This window comes from Cupressus sempervirens, chromosome 5 (assembly GCF_028749045.1).
Source record: "Cupressus sempervirens isolate cs-2001-9-10 chromosome 5, ASM2874904v1, whole genome shotgun sequence".
Lineage (NCBI taxonomy): Eukaryota > Viridiplantae > Streptophyta > Pinopsida > Cupressales > Cupressaceae > Cupressus > Cupressus sempervirens.
Window position 1 is genome coordinate 204,075,329 of NC_143122.1, and position 18,697 is coordinate 204,094,025.

The following is an 18,697-nucleotide window of genomic DNA, read 5'->3' on the forward strand; positions in this document are numbered from 1 at the left end:
AAGTTGGGAAGAAATCTTCCAAGGTGGTCTCTCCTCCTATGCATGCAAGAATGCTAAAAATGAAATTAAGTGACTCAATAGTGAATACTAAACTGACACCAGCCCCAAAAATGGTGACAAAAATATGTCTAATCAATATAACACCTTTTTAGTTACATGATTGGACATCCCTTACTACCAAAGTAATATGCTGATTTTCATTAAATGTCAATTAGGGAGCATGAACTTGAGATGATGTTTGCAAAGTATATGCTCTAGTTTTTGCTAAAAGTTACTACTACCTTGAATGCAATAACTATTAAGGAAGTATAGTTTATCCAAAGGAAAGACAACTATCAAGTACTTGGAAGGAAACTCTAATTATTTAACCATACATCTATGCACCTACTGCTACAAGAAAAGTGATTGGTTCTATTTCCAATGGCTGTAGGAACAACAATTTGAATTTTAACTTAGAAACTGAGTCTAACTCCTACTTATTAAAGTAAACTCCACCTTCTACATGGGCCCCCACAAAACAATGAAGGAAAGATAAGCTCAGATAAAAGTGTAGAAACTCAACAAAGTCATGTATTCATTCAAATATGTAGTATTACAATAACTTGGGAAAAACAACAAGATGTCTATCAACTCTATCTATCTACTCACTCCTTAACCTCATAGATATAAATGAGGTCTTATTTAAAAGGAAGGAAAAATAACAAACTCCTATAATTATGACTTCCTCATGAAAGAAAGTCAGTTACAACTTAAGGCTGCAAACATGCAATTATAAAGACATTAGTTATCCCTTAAATTCCCCACAAATATAGATCATATAAAATGCTAGATCTGCTCTTTTATTTGACATTAAATAGCTTCCAAGAATCTAAGTATCATGCTTGCATGTTTAACCGATTGCTTTGATGCTCACTTCCAAACTCAGCCACTTTATCAGTTCTTGCTTTGTTATTCATTAAAATAGGTCCCTTCTGACTTTACCGCCAAGTTATCAACTACAATGGTGTCATAATGCTTCTCTTTAATACCATCAATGCCTTAGCGCTATTCCTTTACAGTTTTTTTTAAATTAACTCCTGCTTAGCTTATTCTTGCGATCAACATTTAATACACACAAGACTTCCTGCAAACATTTATTTACATTTATTAGTTTATAAAGAAAAGGCATTAATTAGTCAACTAACAATTTTTGCAATTTCTTTAGCTATAGGAAGATCTACCCATATCAAACATTCATGAAGAAAACTTTTTACCACAAAATGAACCCCTTTTTAGATACAACTCTGACTATCATTTTTATGCCCTATGTCCATACTTTATACATCAAAAGTTCAAAAAAATTATTCTAAAAGATGATAAAGTTCAGTATGTTATTGACAAATGGTGACAAAAAGGGCCAAAAAGACTTCTATTTCTTCATGTCATCAATGAAGTACATAAGGGATCATCAAAAATCAAATTTTTCTGATTGTTCACCATGTCACTATCAAAAAAATTGTACACTTTCCCATTAGTGACATGGCACCTTCATAGAAAATATAGATGACCGTCACTTTTAAGTTTTTGGTGACCATAAACTTGCCAAGTTGCATGGTGGACCTACAATTTTGTTATTTTGTCCAAAGCATTAATTAGAGTCATTATGATTTGATATGTATGTTGTCTTTTTGGGACCAAAATCTTTAACAAGCACTAGAGGTCGCTATGTCGCAATCAAAAAATGAATGGGCTTCACCGTTAGCAACATAGCGCCCAACTAAAAAATTATAGCATAGAAATAGTTCAATAAGGTGGGCCCCATGGCATTTGCTTTGTCCAATATGAGTCACACAACCTTTGGACATAGTGGCACCCAGTTGGATATGTGTTGTGCACCAAAAAAAATTGAAGACACTGGAGGTTGCTATGTCGCTATCAAGAAATTTTTGTGCCTCACTGTTAGCAACATAGTGCCCAACCAGGAAATAAACACACAGTGGGACCTAAGAAACATGACAACACAACTAGGATTAAAGTATGTATTTATATGCCAACTATACAAGATATTATCATGTCATGAATAACCTAGACACATGCCCTATTCATAAATGAGATGAAAGACTCTGATCATTTGATCGAGCTTAGATCAATGATTGTCACTACCTCACTATGGAAAGATGTGCACTTTTTACTCTATGTGACATAGCGACCATGGTACCTACCACATCTTATGCACATAATGTAGTTTGTTTGCCCTCCAATCAATTTCAAATCCACAACTGTCACTATCTTGCTATGATAATTTGCTCAAATGATATGTATAGTGACATAAAAACTAGAGGTCCACCATATTTCTCTTAAGTAATGCATCAAATGTCCTCCACATAATCAATGCAAAATCAATGATCATCATTACCTCACTATAGCAAGGTGCTCACTCTTTATGTATAGCAAGGTAGTGAGTCAATGACACATTTCCTCAGTCATCAGTGAGTCTAGACTGAAATGCCAAAAATGAAGGAGATATACACATGGCTAAATCTCATTGGGTTGACTGCCAACATGTCAAGTAGAACATGAATCATCTCTGCCTGCATCCTTGGATTGTAGGATTTTTTAAAAATCAACAGTGTGAATTTGAATGAAGAAGGTGGTGCCACTCTATGCATTTATGAGGAATGAAAGCTTCACGTGCAAAAGAAAAACAAAGTATAATACAAAATATTTCATCAGTTCCTTCTTGCATGAACAAAGATTGCAAGTTTTCAGAGTAGAAGCCATTACTGAGAATACTATGTCAAGCTTTACAAGGGCATGAAGCAAATTTCCATTGTTCACAAAGACATTGTAGAATTATAGAGAGGAATGAACAAAGAATCACGTAAGTACTTATACTATAATCTCTACAATGTCTCAGTTTCTACAAATCATAATCAAAGATGCCTCCAAAGAAGGTGTTTTCTGGTTAGGACAGTTAGTTGGATAGGAACATCCATGATGATTTGCTTGAGCTGCTCCCTAATTCCACTATTGAAATTGTACAAGTTAAAAAGTTTACATCATTAAACCCTAGGTTGAGAATAGCAGATGGATTGTATGACAAGGGGAATTAGGTTCGAGATGCTAGTACCTCTCAAACTGGTCTAGATTTTTTTATGAAGTGGTTTTAAGAGAGGAACCTATTTGCCCCACATGCCAATATCTGGAATTTTGATTTAGGGAAACTGGTGGTTCCTAGTGTTTTTATGGATTATGATCTTCTTGAAGATGTGGCAAAGAACTATGACCAAGCCAATAGAGTAGTGAGAAGAATTGATGGTGAGGTCCTAATTATAGTCAGCCTAGATGAAATAAGGGAAGTTTTTGGTTTAGAGCCTCTCACTAATTATCACTTGCCCATTGATTTGAAAAGGTTAGAAAAGGAATACATGTCCAAGAAGGATTCCATTAGACAAGGTGCACTGAAGGCACATATAGGTAAAATTGGAACTCTGCCAACAATAACAATAGCCTCTAGGGAACCTTTCAAAAGGGCATACTTCAATACCAGGGTTGTAGAGATATATAGGACTCTGTGAAAAGTTTTTGGGAAAGATGAAGAGGAGTTTATGCCTATGGATTTTATGTATATGGTTACTCAGATTTCATCTTTTGGCATGTACATAATTTTTGATTTTTCTTCTTACTTAGCTAAGGAAATTCACAGTGGACTGATCGGGATTGCTAAGGGCAAGGTAGAAAAAACTTTTGGCCATTATTCTTTTTTGATGCATATGTTTTTGTTTAAAGGAGCAACATATTTTGGTAAAGTAATGGAGTTGAATAGAGAAGAGAATGGAGAAGCACTACCGGTCCAATTATGAGTGTAGATATGAATTGGGACACAAAGAAATCTAGCTTTGTTAGGTTTGATAGGTATTTCACTTCCAAGCTGAGATGACAATCCCAGAATCGCTAGGGCACTAATGGGTCTCAATAGGCCTATGGACAATCCCAGTGGTTTGAAAGTTTCACATAATTGGGGAGATGTCATACCATACTCTATTTCCACTATATTTAGAATTTATGGTTTTAAAGGAAGCCCTCATGTACTACCTTACCAAGTACCCTTAAAGGTAGGAGTAGCTGAATTTTTGTGGCAGTTGGCAGGATTGGATGAAACCTTTTTGTTAAAGAGGGGAAGGGGGTTAATTTTTCCTACTTGTATAGTGGTCCATCATTTTGTAATCACAAAAGGGGGTTGGCTTTCTTTGAATAAGATTTTGAATCCTTATAAGATGGCTATTTCTCACCCTCATTTTTGTGATTCTGAGGGATTTTATCATTTGGCTTTGAGACATAAAATTAAGCTTGGTAAAATTGAGCATGAATTCTATTTTCCTGAAGACATAATAAGGAATGAATACTCCTTGCAAGAGGAGGATACTAGAAAGGAAAAGTGGAGAGTCTTCTCTAAAGTTTTAGATTTCATTCAGTGTTTTGATGTAGATTATAGTCCTTTAGACAATGTTGTTACAAATGCAAATAAGATAAATAAACTTATGAATACCTTTTTTGAAATAATGGAGACAATGAATGAAAAGAAACAATTCTTTATTAAATATTACTTAGATAAGACCGGGGAAGTAATGAGAAGACTGGGTTTTACTCCCAATATAGGGCTAGGTCAATTAACTATCTAGAAAAGGCCAGGGTATACTATTATTCATAATAAAAGGACCACTATGGATAAAGAAAAATAAATAATTAAATCCACTAGTGATGTCTTAGAGGAGAGGCCTCTTGAGCCCTCCATTAAAAGGCAAAAATTAATAAGGGAAGAGGATCCTCATGTTGAGGAATACTCACCCTCATAGACCCCTATGATAATTGAAGAAGAACAACTCACTAAAGAACAAATTGAACAATTGGGATCCCAGGGGGGAGTTTTTGTTACACAATTAGAAATAGATGAAGGAAACCCCTAGGAACCTCTTATGCCAAGTTTTGAGTTGACAATTGTAGATTATAGAGGAAGGGAATTAGACATTATGTTAGAACAAGCAAGTCAACAATTTTAATTAAATGACAATTTTGTTAAATCTAGGGCTTTCTACCAATTTGCATGGAGAAATAACCTGAGAAAATTTGAAGAAAGATGCAACAAGTTGAGAATAGAGCATCATGAACTAGAGGAGGCAACCCTACAAAATCAAATAAAGGAACAGATGATTCAAGAGTTCCAAAACATAACCCCTGAAGAGGGGAGGCAGATGGTCAAGGCCTCAAATATTTTATTGTTATCCAACTAGGATATAGCTGATGCATTAATTTTTAATTCAATTTCAAATCAGTTGGATTTACAAGACCCAAACAAGAAGGAATTCATAGGGACTGCATTCAGTAAAGACCAAGCTGCTTTGGTTATATGTTCTTTAAGGAAGGGATCAAGAGCTACCCCATCATAGCTAGATGAGTGTGGATTGATGGGAAATATCATTGTAAGAAGAGTAGCTAATACTTCTCATGTACAGGTTGCACATTGGAATGTAGATACATCTCAATTTGTTTTGGCCATTGTAGAAAAGGAAGAGAAAGCCATGTTTGAATTGCAAAGAAAATATGAGAGTGTTTTGGAAGCTTACAATACGGAAGTTCAAAAGAGGATTGAACTTGAAAATAAATTAATGGGGAGGTCTACAAGACAAAGAATAACATATCCCCATCCCCTAGTGGAGCCTTTTAAATCAACTCCTCTTATAGAGATGCCAGATACCCCATAAAGGCCACATTATTACACTGCTAAAGACTTTGAAGAAGAAAAGATCAAGCTATGGGCCTTACATGTAGAATTTAATGTACAATATGAAGATAAATTGAGAAAGGATCTCACATATTTGCAGGACAAAATTGAATTTCCATTAGTTTATGATGAACTGGCTAGAGTGATAGGCATCTAGGAGGAATTAAAGGCAACTGATGAGGCTCTGAAGCCTATTGTGAATAAAAGGGTAAGAAGGAGGAAAGAAATGACATTTTTTATGTTATTCTATCATAATACTCTCATATGATAAAATTGAAAAGACTTTTGATATTGTTTCTGATCTTCCTAATTTTGATAATAAGAGAATTCATCTGCAGAGAATAATAGTTGGGTTTTTGAACAAATATAAGAGCCAAAAGTTTAGTGTATTTCCTCATGCCCTAGATAGAAGGAATAGTTTAAAAAACAAAGATGAATGGGCTAAGGGACTTGATGATTTATTTTGTCTACAGATGAACAAAATTATCAATGAAATAGGGCATGCATGGTGGGCTACCACAATAGAAGAAATATTGAAAGCCCAGATATTATTTGATTCTTTGAAACAAGAATTTATTGATATTGATAGGGAAGTAGAATATGTTATCATTAAACAACAAGATATTCTGCATTTTAATTGGCCAGATAATGCACTCTATGACACATGGATGGTGGATATTTCTTCTGGTGAGCAACTAGAAGAAGTTGAAAGTGATGATAATGAAATACATGAAGATGAATTACAAATCATTGATCCAGTTCCATCAACACTTGGAAAAGAAGAAGGGTAGTCATCTCATGTTAGAGATGCAATGGATCAGTTAGATGACATAGCAAACATAGAATCAAGAGTAACTATCACCTTGGTAACACATGATGATATGAGTGAAAATGCTAGAGTGGAGGTGAAGCTGTATGAGTCAGAGCTGGACACATCACTAGCAAGTTTGGTAGCTACGTATGTCGAGGAGTCAAAATGAATAAAAATCAATCACAAGATTCACAAAATGTGAGGACGTAATAGAAAAAGGGGCCTACCAAGAGAATAACATGATGTTACATTCTTGTTACTTGAAATTTTGTCTTTTTTTGTTTTGAAAATGTAAATATCTTTAGAAAAGGACACCTGTCAGTTCTCTACACCTAAAGCTTGTTGCATCTCACATTATATAAGTGAGATTCTAGGGCTAGAGAGTGGTCTGATTTCTAATGTTTTTTTGGTGTCACACTTAGGTTGTTTTCAGTCCAATCTTTGAACATACTTAATGATGTATCCTCTTTGGAAATATTTTTGAGAATACATTAATATGGAATTATATTTGTGTTTCTTTCTAAGGTCATTTTGATTTTACTAAAATTGTATATAATTTTCAAGGAAAATTAATATTAATTTTGAGCTTTCCCCATATCAATTCTTATTGAATTTTGTCTCCTTTGTTATTACCTGCTTATTTTGAGATTGTATGAGTAAGGCTTCCTCAATTTAATACAATTCATTTAGATTGCATGTCAACTCATTACTACTATTAATTTAATGAATTATGTAAATACTTTGATGACCTTGATGGGATTTTCATGGTAATAGAAAGGGTGTTTGTAAGAATGAACTTTAGTAAGAATTGTTGATAATATTTGTTGTAAGGTAACAAATTAGATCCATAAAATTGTAGTAGACTTTGAGTCTGAATGGAATAGGCACTAATCTTATTAATTCAATCTAAAGATAGGTATGCCATGAAGAAGCTTCAAATCTAAAACCAAAATCAGCTTTATTTTACTTTTCTTGAAGATTTTCAAAGATGGTCAGCACTTGTTTGCATGGAATGTTTTAGCCTTAGTTAGGCACTATTGTTGGGAATACTTACAAATCTATAGAAGCATTTTGACCAAATCTATTATATGGGATGTGTTTTATCTAAAATGTCAAAATCATGCATGTGTTTGAGGATATGAGATGAGAATCAAAATGAAACAAAAATAATTCTCATACAGTATCATTTAGCCTTGAATCATCCCTTGGGTATACCCACCTTGGTTTTGCAGAGCCTAAAGAGTAGAAAACCATCCTTGGTTTTGTTGAAGTTGGGTCAAAATGGTTTGCACATGTAATAGGAATTTGCTAATCCTTAGGTTGTTTGAGTAATATAAATTTGGTATTGAACCTTTTGCATTCAGTACTTTTAAAACACCAACACTATGGTCAGACTATAGATGGAACTATTTTAGATATTTGTTTAGAGATGACAACATTGGGGATGACAATGTATCATGGTTCAAGATGTTGTAGTATGATCCATTTCCAGTAGTGTTGGTTGGATTGATAAGAGGGTTTTTGTTGCTAGACTGACAAGGGCAAGGATGTCCAATTGGATGGGGTCAATTGATATAGGATATGATAGATTAGCTATAGAGATTTGTATGGGGCAGCTATATATTGGCCCACTTGTACCATGACTTACATCAAGTTGTATATTTAGGAGCCTCATCACTATCAACAAGAGTGATTTTGTTACAACTATGGACATGGGAGCATTTACCCATTACTCATCTAGTATGTGTGCAATAGTAGCCTCAGGGTATGCCTTACATGTATACTTACTCTAGTGTGATCATGCAACCCCATTTGGGTAAGACGGAGTATTGGCAACATATGTTGGATGATATTGATGAGGTTGTGTGGAGACCATATAGGTTCATAGAGCCATGGGTTGAGGATGATGATGAGATGGTATATTTATTTGGTTTGAGATATTTTCTTGGCTGGGTACCTACAGTGATAGAGTGATTTTGTTTTTGGTGGGTGGTGACACAGTTTGGGTGGTGATAGGGCATGACATAGGGTTCATCACATTATGCTCAAGTTTAGTTAGAGAGTATAGTGTGGGCTTCAACCTTGGAGGATGATATTTGTTTGGAGGCCTTTTTGCAAATGATAGACATACCATAGCCATGGGCATTACAAGATGGAGAGGTAGATGCAAGGATGGAGGGGGACTATGCACGATGATTTTGAGAACATCCTTTTCTGAGATACACAGATAAAAAGAGCCTATTTTGAGGATTGATGAGCCATCGAGTGGGGGGGAAGATGAGGGTAATGAGGGAGGTTCAAGGAGAGGGAGAGGGAGACAATGGGTTAGAGGGAGTGTGAGAGGTGTGGTTAGAGTGTGGGGGAGATATGGAGAGTGAGGCTGAGTAGCATGGTATTATTATATAGGGGTGTGGCATGAGGTCCAATGCAAAGACTAGTAGGTATAGGGAGGGTTGGATGGATTTGGGGCCACAAAGGTTTGAGGGTGAGAGCAGGCATGGGTGGTGGAGTGGGAGCTAGTCAGCGGGATAGAGGTGTTGAGTAGGGTAGGGTAGAGTAGGTGAGGGCCAGGTTGCTTGATGATGTACAATTTATTAAGTGATAGAGGCAATGAGTATAGGCTTTGATTAGAGATCCACCAGATGTATAACCACAAGGATAGCAACAGGTGCTACTAGATGCAAAACCACCACCAAAGAGGTCAGGGGGATCCATTGAATCAAAGGCTTAGATGAGTGCCATGGAGGCTTATATGGGTGAGTTGATGAGTACACTATAGGCATTTATAGCACTGATGAAATTGAGGCCACTACTACCACCACTAGCACCAAGGATAGATGGGGCATCAACTAGTCAAACAGTCATAGCTAGATAGGTCTCATCGATGATAGATGTGACTGAGCAGGTGCCATGAGAGGATATGAGTGCCCCTAATGAGCAGGGACCTTCAGATTAGCCACCTATGCAAGGATGAGTGTACATTATGTGTTATGGCATTAATCATCATTATGTATGGTTATTCTTTTGATGTTTAGTTGATATTCATGTTGATGTACTTGGTGATCTTTAGATGTTTGTGTGGATAGATGTTGTGATTTGTTGATGTTCATTCTATGTGATCATTTGCAATCTATCTTATATTCATGTTGATTTTATCCTTTTGATGTATTATTTAATCTTTTTCTTTATTGAGATATTTGAGCTTGTTGATTTTAAGACATGTGCACTTGTTATATCATGGACTCATGTATGCATGTGATGATATGATTTGATGGATATGATAGTAGTAGATATTAATATATATGTGAATGATTAATGTAGTATGATATGTGGATAATGATTGAAATAATTAAATGTCAATGATGATGTAATTTAGGAAAATGTGATGTGATGGTGTGAATGTGATGTGATGGTGTGAATGTAATGAAATGAATTGTGGTAAAAATGGAATTTTATATAATAAAAGTAGATGTAAGGGAATGTAATAAATGAAATATAATGAAATGACAATGGGTGTAATGTAACATGATGTAATGATATGAGATGTAATGTGGTGTAGTAAGTGTTGGAAATAATCAAGACTAATAAGGTTACTGAGAGGGGAGGGGTGAATCAGTAACTCTAAAACTTTAATTCAATTCTGCATAATAATATTTTTACCATTCATCCATCTAATCTACTGTATGCATGAAAAATTTTATAACACATGAACACACAGATTTGTTGACCTAGAAACCTTCCAATTAGAAAGTAAAACTAGGGTGGGGATGATACCCACAAAACTTCAATACTGCAGTATAAAGTTCGGCGGTTAAGGCTTACAATGATCACTTCTGATGATCTTCCCTGTTAGGAGCAAGTAGGATTGCTAGATCCACCTTGTTAAAGGATTTACAAACATACAATAAAGTATGCACTCTGTTAGGAGATTTACAAAAGACTGTCAAGTCTACCTTGTTAAAGGATTTAGCAAACTGATTCACCTATTAGGATGAAGCAGTGGATCCGATTACAACTGATTGCTGATAAGATCCTTTGTGCTCTGATCACCTAATGTGATGGATATATCATTTTTGCATCAATGTTGACCTTGCTGTAATCCTCTGTTCTGCTAATAATTTGCTTTCCCTCTTCTCAAATTATTGCAACACAATACAATAAATGATATTCAACATCTCATCATTTCAAATGATATATACCATTTCAATATTTACACTGGCAAGGTCGGACATACACAAGTGAACAAGCATTATTGAGTCGACCAGGTGGTAGAAAACTCGAGTTCCACAAACTGACTCGGTGACCTTCTGATACTCGGCATCCACTACAATATACTGCATCGTCATGCACTTAGTAAGAGTAGAGATACAGTCCATACTAATCATTCTAAGTAGCTTGGAACTCGGTAACCATTGGTGACTCGGTGAATGTTGTGTCACTCGGTAAAAATTGAATCCATTGATAACCTTCTTCACTTGGTAAACACTGATTCCTTCATTTACCTTGTTTACTCGACAATCACTGATTCCTTTGTTTACTTTGGTCACTCGGTAAACACTAATTTCCTTTTTTACCTTGATCACTCGGTAAACACTAAGTTCTTTGTTTACCTTGATCACTCGGTAAACACTAAGTTCTTTGTTTACCTTGATCACTCGGTAAACACTAAGTTCTTTTGATGACTCGGTGAGCACTGACTGCTTGGGGAACACTGTTCTGCTTGGTAACCACTAACTGCTTGGAGAACACTGTTCTGCTCAGTAACCACTAACTGCTTGGAGAATACTGTTCTACTCAGTAACCACTATTCTGTATGGTAACCACTGTGAACTTGGTAAATACTGTTGAACTGCCCATATGCTCAATTTCCAAAGGAATTCTCGGTATCAACTATTTACCTGCAGAATTTATAAGGTAACTGCTGAATGCTCGGTGTGAACTGTAGACTAGGTGATGAGCTTGATAAGCATTCAGAATTGAATAAGTGTTGTGACTAATGACAAATATATCATAATTCCAACAATCTCCCCCTTTGGCATTAGTGACAAAAACACTTATGAGCCAAAACTTATATACAATATTTGACATACTGACAACTAATTCTGTTGAATACATATGACTCCCCCATACAATATACACAGGGTATTTACATGAGTTATATGACTTTTATTTATAGTATCTCTTTGTCCGTTTTGTACATTTATCTCACCAATAACTCTTTATGAGTATCTCTTTCTCCCCCTTTTTGACAATAATGCCAAAGAATAAAAAAATAATGCTTTTACATAGAAACACCAAAATGTGAGATAAAATCTGAATGTACCTAAGAATGAGTTGCAGAGTCTTATCCCAATTCTCTTGTAGGATTTTGCATGTGGATAGAGCTATTTGAACTTCTGTAGAGAGTTCAATCACATGGTCTGCAACGGAGAAATTGTTGTCATGGATCAATTTTTTTGAATGGGCAATGTGCTTTTGCATTGTGTCCATGATGGGAAGGATCATATTTTTAATATCTAACAATGTAGATGAGATCCTTGACTCTTCTCTCAGCAATTCTACATGTTTTTCTGACAAAATTTTTATCCTGAGGTGATGAGATGAGGTTGAACTGGGGTCAAGTTTCAGGTTTTGTACACTTGCCTTTAGATCCTCATCTATCTTATTCAATTGCTCTCTTATTTCCTTAGTATACTTGGTAAAATCATAGAGCTTAGCAAAAAGAGATGTTACATTATTAAAAGAATTTTCAATATTTTCCAAAATTGTGGTTAATTCAACTTGTTTTATTGCTATGTGCTGAGCAATGTGCTCAAGCACCTTATTATCAAATTTGTTTTCTACCTTCTCCATCAATTTTTCTTGACCGGAGGTATCCTCATTGAATTTATTGACTGCCTCTTCTAATTGTAGCAAAATGTGTCAAGAAGTATCAACATCAACACCTATAGCCTCTGTAATTATATTTTTTACTTCACCAATAATTTTAAACTCTCTATCTCTCTCATTCCTTAATTGTTTCTACTTTGCCTTCAGTTCTATGCACTGAATGAGCAGTCTTAGTTCATCAACTGAAGTAGTATCTGTATCTATCTTTGGAATGAAAATTTCAGTATCCAAGTCTACATCCTCATCAATTGTCTTTCCTATAAGCAAAAGTTTTAATGGAGTCTTTGGTTTTTTTGCTGTACTAACATCTTTCTCTTTGAAAACAGAGACAATGGTTGATGAGGTTGGACTGGCTATCAAAACTAGAATAGGACCAACTAAAGGAAGACTGAGAGAGGGACTAAATGTATCCAAAATTGATATGCTTCCCAGAATTGATGTGCATACCAAAATATTTACAATTGAGGAGCTTATTGGTGCAAAAATTTTTGCTAATGTAGCTGAAGTTGACAAAATTGGAGAGCAAACTAGAAAACTTACTGTACATACTACAAGAGTAATAGATATTTTTGATGTGGTGACTACTACAGTGGATGACTCAGTAACTGAAGAAGTTGCTTGCAGCTCAGTAGATGAAGTGGAGGTATGCAGCTCGATAGATGAAGTGGTAGACATTTCCATTGATGATACTTGGAGCTGAGATGTGGCAGGTGCAAATGATATATCTAATGTATATGTGACCAAACTTGCTGAAGCTAACTCCAACCTTGATGATGTCACAGTTTTAGGTGGAGAGTGAGGAAGTGATGCAATAACTACTACTGCAATTTTCACTGGATCATCTTCCTCCTTATCTGCCTCTTCAGCTTCTTCCTCCTTGTCTTCTTCCTCTTTATCTTCCATCAGTGCATGCAACTCTCCTAGTGAGACTGTGATGGATGGAGTGCTATCAAGCTCATCATCACTGTTGCTGTCATCATCTTTGATTTCTACTGGGTCTACACTGGGCTTATGTAGATGATAGATGTTTTTCCACATGTTTGTAGCATCATTTACAACATGTTCAATGTCTTTAATCAAAATCAAACAAGTGTGGAATCTGATCATCATTTTACCTTCATGGTTTTTCATTTCAGCTTTTACTTGTGCCCCAGTGAGACTTGGTCAGAGATTCTTTAGAGATTGCTCATAAATATCTTTTACCATTTGGGTGGCTAACTCCCATCTTGGTTGCAATCTCTCCAGTAGTTCTTTTGAGATTTGAGAGGCAATCTGGTCTGGGGAGTATTTCCATTTACCCATCTTGCTGAGTACCAGTTCCTCAATCTACATTTTTTCAACATCAGTTCTAGTTTCAAATTTCAATGCTTTGAAATTTGTGATGCCAACTCCTTCCTCCAATTGTTTGAGCCTTTGCTCGAATGTGGGTGTAGGCCTGACTAGTATAGGTTCCTACTTATCTTTCCTGGTTCTTTTGGTAAACACTGCAGTAGGCTTCTTCTTAGGTTTGGTAATGATTACCTTACCTTTCTTCTTTGGCTATTCTTCTACAGTTTCTTCTTCTCCTTCTTCTTCACCTTCTTCTTCTTCTCCTCCTTCTTCTTCACCTTCTTCATCTTCACCTTTTCCTTCGGTGAGCATAAGAGGACTGGTAGAAGTTTTTAATTTGGCTATTTTCCTCTTGCCCTTGCTTATGGCCTGTGGTAGCTTGATTTCAAGCTCAATTCTAGCCTTAGCTTCTTCATAGGTTCCAAATTTTTTTTTCCTAGGGTCTACTGGCTCATTTGCTAGTGCTTCTATAATGTCTCTGGCTTCATCAATATTTACCTCATAAAGAAGAGGTTTTACCCATGCAACTTGGGGTCTAACTGCCTGAATGTATACCTTGTCACAGTCAACCATGAAGCACACATCATCTTTGTATTCCTCAACAAGCTTAGGAGGGATTTTGAATCTATTATTCATCCTTTCTTTCAAGTCTACAAAATAATTATCCATAATACTATCAAAATTTTCACCCATCTCTACTACAAACTCATTTATTTGATACAAAACTGGAATATCTTTTCTCCATACAACTGTACCTTTTGAAGGGAAAAACTTTTGTACATAGAAAAATAAACAAACTAACAAAGAACCAAATTTACAAGAGTTGGTTTTTGAGGTCCTTATACTATCCATGTTTTTATTAAGTTGTTTTAGCAGCACATCTGCTAGGTTAAACTCCATGTTTTTCTTCACAACCTTATAGGCTAAATCTACGGCCTCACAGGGCATGCTATTCAATCTACTGGATCTATACATCTTATAAGCAATTAAATAAATTCCAAATCTTAACTCTGCATCAGATACATTGTTAAGTTTTAATCCTCTTCCATCCCATTTGGCTAGGGTTAACTTTTGAAGTTCATCCTGACTTAGGGTTTTGGTGGTTTTTGATTTACTTAACATTGGCAAACCTGTGATCTTATGAATCATTTTCTTCGTTATCAAGATGGGTTGCTCTAACCACATTTGACCATTATGCACACAAATTAAAATGCATCTTATCCATTTCATTTGAAAGTTTCTTGGTAGGTGCGAGATATGGGTCAAACCTTTGGTTTCCAGATGTTTGAACTCGGGTTTGAGGGTTCCATCCACACACAACTCGGCTAGGGCATTATCCATATCTAGTGTCCCTATTTCTTGAACAGTGCATTTGAAATGAGTATGAATTTCATTATAAGTAGTACCTTTGGTGGAATTTTTGATTGGGCTCCATGTGGGTTGAGCGATTCAGCTATGGCAGGAACGAGCTTGAAACTAGGTGCTTTCCATTCTACTCCCTTCACAAGCATTTCAGAGCCTCTCTTTGCCTTGCTTCTACTAGTGCTTGCGGATACCATTACTGCTTGGTGAGTGAATGATTTTTTTAAACAAATTCTTCGCTATAAAATCACTTCAAATCACTTGAACTCACTTTCACACTCTTGGAAACTTCTTCGCTCTGTATATTCTAAATTTGCGATGAAAAATGAGATCAATTTTTTCCTTTTTGATGAAAAATCTGCCATTAATGCTCAAGTACAAAGGTAGCTAAGATGACCTAGGGTTTTTCAGATAGTCATTGACTTACTTAGTAAACCTTGCAATTCGTTAAACAAACAAAATCTTTCACATTACCGATCTAGCTTGATTAAGTCTGAAACCTACCTTGCTCAGTAGTTGCACCACAGTGAACTATGTCTTGTATCTGGAATACTGATTTGTCATTTGCACTTCTACATTTTTGGAACTGCTTAGGATATTGCTTGAAGATGTAGTCCCTGATCCCTCTTGATGAGTCTAATTAGAAATGGTGGAGTCATCCATTTCTTGAGTGACATAGCCATTATTTGAATTTTTTGGCTTGGTAGATTTTGGAATCCACTGTTGTCTCATCTGTTTTCGAATGTTGTCAGCTTTGGCTTTCTTTTCATCTTCAATTGTTCCTATATTCATGCAATTATTGGATGTTTGACCAAGTTTGGTACATGTATAACATCTTATAGTAGTATCCTTTTTTCTTAAGTGATGCCTTGCACAGTTTATTTCAATGTGTCCATATTCTCCACAATAGTAACATCTGCACCAAGTATTGTAGTCCCAACCAAATATTGCTTAGATAACCTATTCTACTAGATTGAATGCTTTGGATCTACATTCAAATTCCTTGTGACCTTGTTTCTTGCATTTATTTTCTTTGTGAGCATGTTGATTGCAATCGTAGCATTTACCATTGAATTTTTCTTTACCATTGCTCCAACATTTGTTAGATGTATGACCTAACTTACCATAGTGATTGCAAGTAGGTTTTTGATTCTTTTGGGTAACTTATTTGGAAGATTCACCTTCTTCATTGTCTCCAAGGCCTGCTTTACCTTTTTGTCTATGAAGATTCTGCTCATTTTGCAGATTCAATTGATCCATATCTGCTTGAGATTTTATCATCCTTTCATTGACTTGTTTTTCAACATTTAAGTCATTTTCCAAACTTTCATTGATTTGTCTTTTAGATCTCAGATCACTTTGTAAGCTTGCATTGATTTGTCTTTTAGTGATTAAATCATTTCTCAAACTTTCATTCTCAGATCTTAGATTCCTAATTTCTTCATTTGCATTAGATAGTTGTCCTATAAGATCTTCATGCTGAAGGGATAGATTATTTATTACCTCTAAGTCTTCATTTGCCTTGTTTCTCTATTTCAAAACTTCACATAACCTAATGGATTGGACTTCTTGTTCTCTTTTGAGATTTCTTACTTCTTCCTGCAAAGAACCATTCTTTTCTAGGAGTTCCTTGATTGCTTCATTAGCTTCATTTGAACTGCTTGATGGTAAAAGGTCTTCAATTCTGTCTTCAATATATTGATGATCATTTATTTTTCTTGCAAGTTCCTTCCTTCTTTTCAGAGATTGAGAAAGATGCTCCTTTGCTTCTTTGAGTTGAGTCATGGCCAGTTCTAGATCTAGCTTTTCATTCTCAATAGATTTGTCAAGTCTGAATATCTCCATTGTCCTTGATCTTTGCTCAAGCTGTCAAACTTTATCTTGAGAACCACAAGGCTCTGATACCAATTGTTGGAAATAATCAAGACTAACAAGGTTATTGAGAGGGGAGGGGTGAATCAATAACTCTAAATCTTTAATTCAATTCTGCATAATAATATTTTTACCATTCATCCATCTTATCTACTATATGCATGAAAACTTTTATAACACATGAACACACAGATTTGTTGACGCAGAAACCTTCCAATTAGAAAGTAAAACTGGGGTGGGGATGATACCCACAAAACTTCAATACTGTAGTATAAAGTTGGCCGGTTAAGGCTTACAATGATCACTTCTGATGATCTGCCCTGTTAAGAGCAAGTAGGATTGCTAGATCCACCTTGTTAAAGGATTTACAAACATACAATAAAGTATGCACTGTATTAGGAGATTTACAAAAGACTGTCAAGTCTACCTTGTTAAAGGATTTAGCAAATAGATTCACCTGTTAGGATGAAGCAGTGGATCTAATTACAACTGATTGCTGATAAGATCCTTTGTGCTCTGATCACCTGATGTGATGGATATATCATTTCTGCATCAATGTTGACCTTGTTGTATTCCTCTGTTCGGCTAATGATTCACTTTCCCTCTTCTCAAATTATTGCAACACAACACAATCAACAATATTCAACATCTCATCATTTCAAATGATATATACCATTTCAATATTTACACTGGAAAGGTTGGCCATACACAAGTGAACAAGCATTACTGAGTCGGCCAGGTGGTAGAAACTCAGGTTCCACAAACTGACTCGGTGACCTTTTGATACTCGACATCCACTACAATACACTGCATCATCATGCACTCGGTAAGAGTAGAGACATGATCCATACTAATCATTCTAAGTAGCTTGGAACTCAGTAACCATTGGTGACTCGGTGAATGTTGTGTCACTCGGTAAAAACTGAATCCATTGATAACCTTCTTCACTTGGTAAACACTGATTCCTTCATTTACCTTGTTTACTCGGTAATCACTGATTCCTTTGTTTACCTTGGTCACTTGGTAAACACTAAGTTATTTGTTTACCTTGATCACTCGGTAAACACTAAGTTCTTTTTTTACCTTGATCACTCGGTAAACACTAAGTTCTTTTGATGACTCGGTGAGCACTGACTGTTGGGGAACACTGTTATGCTCGGTAACCACTAACTACTTGGAGAACACTGTTCTGCTCGGTAACCACTAACTGTTTGGAGAACACTGTTCTGCTTGGTAACCACTGTTCTACATGGTAACCACTGTGAACTAGGTAAATATGGCTGAACTGCCCATATGCTCAATTTCCAAAGGAATGCTCGGTGTGAACTGTAGACTAGGTGATGAGCTCGGTAAACATTCATAATCGAATAAGTGTTGTGACTAATGAAAAATTTATCATAATTCCAATAGTAAGATCAATTTTAATGTAGTGTAATGTAATGAAATGAAACCGTGAAAAATGGATTGTGAAAAATGAAATGTAATGAAAATAGATAAAATGACATGGAAAGAATGAAGTGTAATGAAAGGTATGAAGTGTAATGAACTGAAATGAAATGTAAGATAACAATATGAAATGTAATGAAATGAAATTTGTAATGTGATAAGATGTGATGAAATGAAATAAAATTTGTAAGTGAATCAGAAATGTGATGAAATGGAATGAAAATGTG